General features: G+C 43.5%; 1 long non-coding RNA gene across 1 annotated transcript; it reads left to right on the plus strand.

The window, feature by feature from the left end:
- Window positions 1-228: 228 nt before the first annotated feature.
- On the plus strand, window positions 229-2,803 carry LOC109174839. The gene is made up of 3 exons (XR_002053186.1): window positions 229-615; window positions 940-1,008; window positions 2,616-2,803. It is a non-coding gene; the product is annotated as an uncharacterized LOC109174839 (long non-coding RNA).
- Window positions 2,804-7,578: the final 4,775 nt, after the last annotated feature.

Raw genomic sequence — 7,578 nt, forward strand, 5'->3', positions numbered from 1 at the left:
CCTTCTAAATAAAGTAACCCTACTATCTAGGGTGTGTACGTATGTATTGTATGATTTGTATCATCATGCTTCCCTTGAAATCAGCCGTGTATCTCTTCCCCTCCTCGGCCTAGCTACAATGGCTATAACGCCATAAACTCTCCAAGCCAACAACTACCTTCTTCACCTTCCATTTAGACCAAACGAACCACCCTCTATGTATCTCCTTTTTTCCCTTCCGGCTTGTCTCTCCCTCAAGCTCAAAAGAAGAGCAGTTGCGTCGCCTCTCTCTCTCTCGTTGATGGCAGTGCAACAACCAAGCGGCGGCGACAGCTTCCGGCGGCGGGATGATCGACAGTGGTGTCTACAGTAGTCTCCTCCGGCGACCTTGGTGAGCAGCGGCAACTCTTCCCCTGTTTTCCGGCAGTTTGTGGCGTCAGGCAGTGCGCAGTTTTGGCGGTGTACAAAGCTGACGGTAGGGATAGCGTCGGCGGTGGTGGGTGATCTTTTCCCGGCGAAGCTGGTGGCAGAACGTGGATGTCGTCTTGGCTTGGTGGCTTCGGCACACCGGCGGGTGGAGGAAACGCCCGTGGTTCCACCCTCTGTTTCCCAGCATGAAGAAGACGAAGAAGGATGGTGAGCTCCAGTTCTTTTGTGTTTTGTGGTTTAGTTTGGTTTATTAGAATTAAGGAGGGTTTTGTTAATAAAACGGTAATTAGTGTAGTGGTAAGATGCATGTTTAGCTATCTAGTTGGCCTTGGTTCGAATCCCTCTTAGCTTTAAATAGTTTTATTAAGGAAACCATGATTATTGGCTTATTAATTAGTGCTTTAATGTTGGGAATAATTATTAATAGGGTGGTATTAATTCTAAGGAAAAACTAGGGTTCAAATCTCCTTATGAGCTTATTAGTTTTAATTAGTACGTTTGTTGATAGTTGAGGATCGGTTTGATTCACAGGTTCCCGTTTGGCTTATGAGTTGAGCCTAGCCTTTGTTGGAGTTGTTTTTGGTTGGATAAGCGATTGAGGTAACACAGGCTCTACAAAACCTATTTTGCTTACCTATTTGTGATTTCTTGGATTCTACTTGTGTTTTGCTATGAAATGTGAGTGTTTATGCATTTGTCTTGTGAAAATGCATATCTAGAGCTTGTGTTTAGGGTTCTTGTGTGCCATTGCTTGGCATTTCCTTTGATTCAAGTCATTTTGTTGTATTGGGTGAGATTTGACATGTTTTGGACTTGAATTTGAGCTTGGAGTTGAAAATCCCCGAAGGGATTATTTTTGGACACAGGGATGTACCCGCGGGCGGAACGACAGGCAGAGCCCTACCCGCCACCCACCCGCAGGTACATGGCCTCGTGGGTAGTGTACCCGCGGGCGGAACCACGGGTAGGGGCCTATCCGTGGGTCCACCCGCGGGGAACACTTCGGTGTTATGATGGGATTTGTTCCCCGTGATTCTTTTGACTCGGTATTTGGTCTTTTGACTTCCCGATGTTCTTTTGTGGAACTATTTGAGTTTCTTCTTGATGTTTCGTATATCTAGAACTATGTGGTAGGTATCCCTGTAGGTCTTTGGTGTCTTGAATCGTGCTAAGTGTTCAACATTGTGATTCGTTGAACCGTGATGTGTCTTGTGTGTTCTTCGGAACTACCTTTGGTTTATCCGTTTGATAAGCATGCTAGTTTGGTGTCTAAATGCTAGCATGTGTGTTGTTTGTACCTTCCGATTGGTTGATGATAACTTTTGTTATTCATCGTTGCTGTTGTTGGGTTGTGACCCATTCCTTGATTGAGTGTGTTTCATACCTTCGTTGTGATCCGTTGATTGATTCCTGTTGAGGTGTGGTGTGTGTGGCTTTACCTGGATTGCACGATTAGTGGTATGGGACACTAGTCACCAAGGTATTGCAGCGGTCCTCGTGGTGGCCGTGATGTGATTATGGAGTTGTGACCTGTGTGTCAGGTTCACGTATTTCTTGGGAAGGCGTGTGTCGCCGTGTGTGTGTACGGTACCTTGTGTATTATGAAATTGGTGGTCTCGTTGGTGGGGGACGACTGTCCCAAGAGGGAAAAGGTTGGACTAAGAAGTACAGGGGTCCTGGAGGTAATGGTTGGAAAGAAGAAACAAGGTTGGGGGTAGCCATAAGGTTGGAACTGGGCATAAGGCAGGCATACCAACTCGTGATGGGTGATATCGCGAGGGCTATTATAGCCGGTGTTGTGTGTTCTTCTCTTGTGACGTGTGTAGTCGCAGAGGCATGTGCTGTCGGGTGTGTAAGTCTTATTCTTTTGCGTTGTACTTGTCGGGTTTTGATCTATTGAGTGATGATAGATCATGCCTTGACTCTTTTGTCAGTCGTGTTGTTCTTGTGGTCTTGGGATGTGTTCCCGTGTTGATTGTTGAGAGTGTTGAGTCTTATGTTGGCTTCGACTCTTGATTTTACACTTATATATATGTATTTCGTTTCGAAATGATTTTGTATATATATATATATATATATATATATATATATATATATATATATATATATATATATCCTATCTATGTATGATACTTAACAGGTATTGGTAGGTTACCAGCATTATTCGCTGACCGGGCGTCGTCCCATTTCTATTTGTTGCTTTACAGGTTGGGTAGCCTTGGAGAGCGCGCTAGTGGCCTGTAGATAGTGTTATCTCTTCCTGTATTAGTTGTTGAGGCCTGTGAGCCTATGTGGTTGAGTTGTTAGACTGTTGTAGTTGTAGTATCTGCCTGTGCACCTATGTTTGATATAGGTGTGGCATAGCATCTCCCGGTTGATGTAGTTAGCTTCCGCTTCTCTTATGTTGATGTTTAGACCGTTAATCCCTTTAAATTAAGTTTTAAAAATTGTTGAATTTCGGGGGTGTTACACTATTTATCTATCTTATCCGACTAACCCGTTTACTATTCACAGTTAATCTTAATCATTCGGGTTTAGTGTGTTTTCACGTATGCATGTGACTCAAACTTCTCAAGCTTAAATACTGACTTATTCTAAGCAAGTTTGACATGTTACATGTAACATTCGTCATACGGTCGACGTGATACGATATCTTATTTATAGTCTTGAACATTATTGTTACATATTGAGTGAACCATCTCCTTTAAATATTCAAGATATCCACTTCATCCTCTCACCTCATTTAAACTTGCTATACACGTGCATGTAATTCAAATTATCAATTGCGCATAACTCTTTACACTTATTTATTCCGCTGTGCAGTTCAAACTCACTCTATTTTACTTGTTACTTAGAGTTGAAGTTACCAAAGAGTTATTTGTTTTGAAAAAGCTTGAAAGTCTATTCACCCCCCCCCCCACCCCTCCTCTTGACTTTCACCACCCTATCGGGACCAACATACCTCTCATCTCTTCACTGTTGATTCGCAGGCTCTATAAGGAAGGAATCAAAATGGAATCAAGAAATCCCTCCTCTAAGATGACCTACGCTCAAGCTACCCGCTCCAAGGCATCATCCGTGGCTTGTTCTGGTGACAATCAAGATGTTGAAGGAGCAATGACTCGGAGGCGAGTGAGGAACCTAGGAGTGCAGCTGCACGGGGCCCAAAACATCGCTCGCCACATCGTTCGAAGGATTGACAGAAGCTTCACCATGTCACGAAGAGCTATACGTAACAAGGGGTCATCCGCTACAATGGGGGTTGTTGGCAACAAGAATGCTACAAGCGAAGGAGCTCCCTACAACAAGAGTCCTACGAGCCCTATTCCCTCGAATAAAACCCCAAGCAGTGGAAGCTCATCACAGTCATCACCTCTGCAGAGAACATCATCGGAATGGACTCACATCTACACAATCATGCCCGCTATGACAACAAACGCAGCTTCGGTGGAGGAACAACTAGCAAACATCACCAAAGCTCTTGAGGGGATAACTACGTTCATGCATAACCAAGAAAGGAGAATCAATGAGCTCAGTGAAAAGGTTGAAAGCGGAAGAAACGGCGAACCAAGTCGAGCTTCCGGGAAGCAGCATCAAACCCATGGAGATGAGATTGATGTCGAGTCACCGCGTCATCAAAGTAGGCCAGGAATGGAAGAGACAATCTCTCTTCCACCACCCGCTGAGAAGAGTATTCCAATTTTTGAGGGCATGATACCTGTCGAGCAGTTGAATAATTACATCATGGGAGCGATTAAAGGGAAGCTCGATGGAGGACAATCTTCATACACTTACACTAAGCCATATACTCAGAGAATTGAAGAAATGAAGATGCCGCTGGGCTACCAACCTCCCAAGTTCCAACAGTTTCATGGAAAAGGCAACCCAAGGCATCACATCACCCACTTTGTTGAAACTTGCAATGATGCTGGAACATACGGAGATCTCCTCGTCAAGCAATTCGTCCGCTCTCTAAAGGGCACTGCCTTCGATTGGTACACTGACTTGGAGCATGGTTGCATTGACAGTTGGGACGATATGGAGCGCGAGTTCTTGACCCGCTTCTACAGCACAAGAAGGACTGTCAGTTTCTTAGAACTCACTACCACTCGCCAATGGAAGGGTGAACGTGCGGGCGCCTTAATCGAGAGATGGAGGGAGTTGTGCCTCAACTGTAAAGAACCGATATCACAGAGCTCTGCAATCGAAATGTGTATCCAAGGCGCGCACTTCGAGCTCTCTTACATCCTGCAGGGAATCAAACCCAAGACGTTTGAAGAATTATCCAGTCGTGCTCACGCATGGAGTTGAGTATCGAAGCCAAAGGAGGACTCAACATGTCAAGTATGCCTAGCTCATCAAAGGCACCTGCAAACCAAGATGTCAACGAAGGGACTAAGTTCTTTCCAAAGCTAGAGAAAAAAGATACGATGAACGTGATGACTGGACCAATGAGGGTTTTCACCAAAGTGGCTGAGAAGCCCAAGCCAAGATCATTCCCTGGCCCATCAAGGGGAGCTAGAAAAACAATTGTTGAAGAGTGGCAGGAGAAACAATATCCATTCTTGGATTTTGACGTTTCTCCTATGTTTGACGAGTTGCTGAAACTCAAATTAATTGAATTGCCTGAGATGAAGCCCCCCGAAGAAGCTTCTATGGTGGATGACCTCAACTATTGCAAATATCACCGTCTCCTCGACCACCCGATTGAAAAGTGCTTCGTTTTTAAAGATAGAGTCATGACACTTGCTCGAAATGGGAAGATAGAGCTTGCGGATGCTAGCGCAAGCACAAACCAAGTTTCATGTGAAAGGTTTGCTCCATTACTTATGGAAGATGAAGAGAAGAATGGGGGCAAGCAACATAAATGCACACTTCCATTTAGAGTAAAACATGCTGATGTTCAGTACTTAAAACCATCACAAGTTGATCCAGCTAGTCATATTAGACCATTAAAGAAAATGTCAAAGCAATGGGTTGAGAAGAAGTCGGTAAGGGACCCTGTCTATGACTCGAAGAAGAAAGGACTTCGCAACAAGCCACGGGCACCGGTTACCCTAGCTCAATACATGCCAAAGGGCTTTCGCCTGAGTAGAACAGACATTCTTGGAACTTGCTTGAATACCAATGAAGAACATGTTGAAGTGGGAGAATTTTCATTCCCCTTGATTGAAGGAAGCAACGAGGTCTACACTCGCAAAGCCGTGTCTTACAATACAGAGATAATTTTCAAAGATGAAGATCTATTGCTTGGTGGTACACCACATAATCGTCATTATTTAGAGAAGGCTATGCCCGCGAGCAAAGAATCAAGAGGATTTTGATTGATCAAGGATCGGCTGTAAACATTCTGTCACTCCGAACTATGAAAGAACCTGGCATCTCTATCGACGAGCTCTCTCAAAGTCGGTTAATGATTCAAGGATTTAATCAGGGTGGTCATAGGGCACTAGGTACCATCAGACTCGACCTCAGGGTTGGAACGTTGAACTCAAGTACACTATGTTATGTGATAGATACAAGGACGTCTTACAACTTGTTGTTAGGCCGACCTTGGATACATGAGAACGAAGTAGTGCCCTCATCCTAGCACCAATGCCTCATGTTTGAGAAAGGCGGTGCGATAGAAAAGGTTGTCGCCGATGAGACTCCATTCACCGAAGCGGAGTCGTACTTTGCCGATGCGAAGTTTTACTTGAAGAAACAAGCTGTTGTAGAAGAGGCTAGCCACGGCGATGTTGACACACCTCCTGATCCAAAGTGGAAAGGCAAACAAGTCGTAGACCAAGCTCATTGCGACAAGGAACTTGTTTTTCCACTTGCAAGAATTGAAACATTAAAAGTAGCTCCAGTTAAACCGCTTGAAGATGAAGCTCAAGTTGGGACAAGTCAAACGTTGCCCGCTAAGTGCACTGGCGGCTTTGACCCCAATGCCTATAAACTTCTATTCAAAGCAGGATATAATCCCAAAGAGCCACAAAAGTTGGGGAAACTCATCCCAGATGCCGGTGGTAAAGGCAAGTCAAACCAGCAGGAACCGCATGCATGCAAAGGATTGGGTTATGTTCTCCCTAAGCTAGTGCGAATATTCATAAATAGAGCCGCAAGTAATTGCATCACGTCTACTGATGAGGAGGAACACCATAAGAGGCAATCAGTCTTTGATAGGATTCGCGGGGTAGAACCACGACGGTCAGCCTTTCATAGGCTTGGGTCAAATCCCAATCCTGCTAAGAGGAAATCAATACATGACAGACTCGGAGCTGCTCAAGTTTTAAAAGAACACACCAACACTTCTATTGAAATAGAATCTTCAAAAAGGCTTAGAAGTATAGTTCTCTCTCGTATGAGACGAGAAGTTGATGTCCATGTTTCATGTAGCGAAGTCTTGAAGGTCCAACCAAAAACCATTATATACACCCGTGTGCAAGAAGGAAAAGAAGAAAACCTTGATCCAAGTTATGGAGTGACACCAACCCAAGATGAGGTGGCGTCTTCATTCCACATTAATTGATGAGATCCTGGTTGCGGGGGGCATGTACAACTTGGTTGATGAAAATGATGCGCAAGTTGGTCCTATTAAGTAAAAGAGACTACTTGATGAATGATATCCACCAAAAATGCAGTACGTGGTTAAACTGCTAATGCATCTCGCTTTGTCTATAGGTGGGTCCAAATCATAGACGCTCCTGGCCCGCATGAGTCTAAACTGTGAACTGCTCTACTTTAAAAAAAAAAAATCATTTGAACTACGTTTGACTTGATCTCCGTCGTGGAAGTACATAGGCAACTTAGAAATTTTATTGTCTAAGTTCAGTCATAACAAAATTTTTATATTTTCGTCCAAGATAGTGACTCTATTCAATGCGTGACATCAAGTTATTGTTGAGCATGGGTAAAAAGAGTTCCAATTATTGATCATGAATTTCTTTGAACTTCTCTTTCGTGTTCAGGGGTCCAGTTGCTAGGGGCAGTGGATTAATTGCTATGATTGTTGTATATCACCAGGCTCTTTAGTCCCGTAAACCGTTTGTGTTAAAATTATACCAAATTTGAAAAAGTCGCGCTGTAATAATTAATGTTGTTATTATTATTATTATTATTATTATTATTATATTAGTATTACTATTAAAATATCAAAAGGAAAAAAGAAACAAAAGAAACGAAAAA

This window comes from Ipomoea nil, unplaced genomic scaffold (assembly GCF_001879475.1).
Source record: "Ipomoea nil cultivar Tokyo-kokei standard unplaced genomic scaffold, Asagao_1.1 scaffold0019, whole genome shotgun sequence".
NCBI lineage: Eukaryota > Viridiplantae > Streptophyta > Magnoliopsida > Solanales > Convolvulaceae > Ipomoea > Ipomoea nil.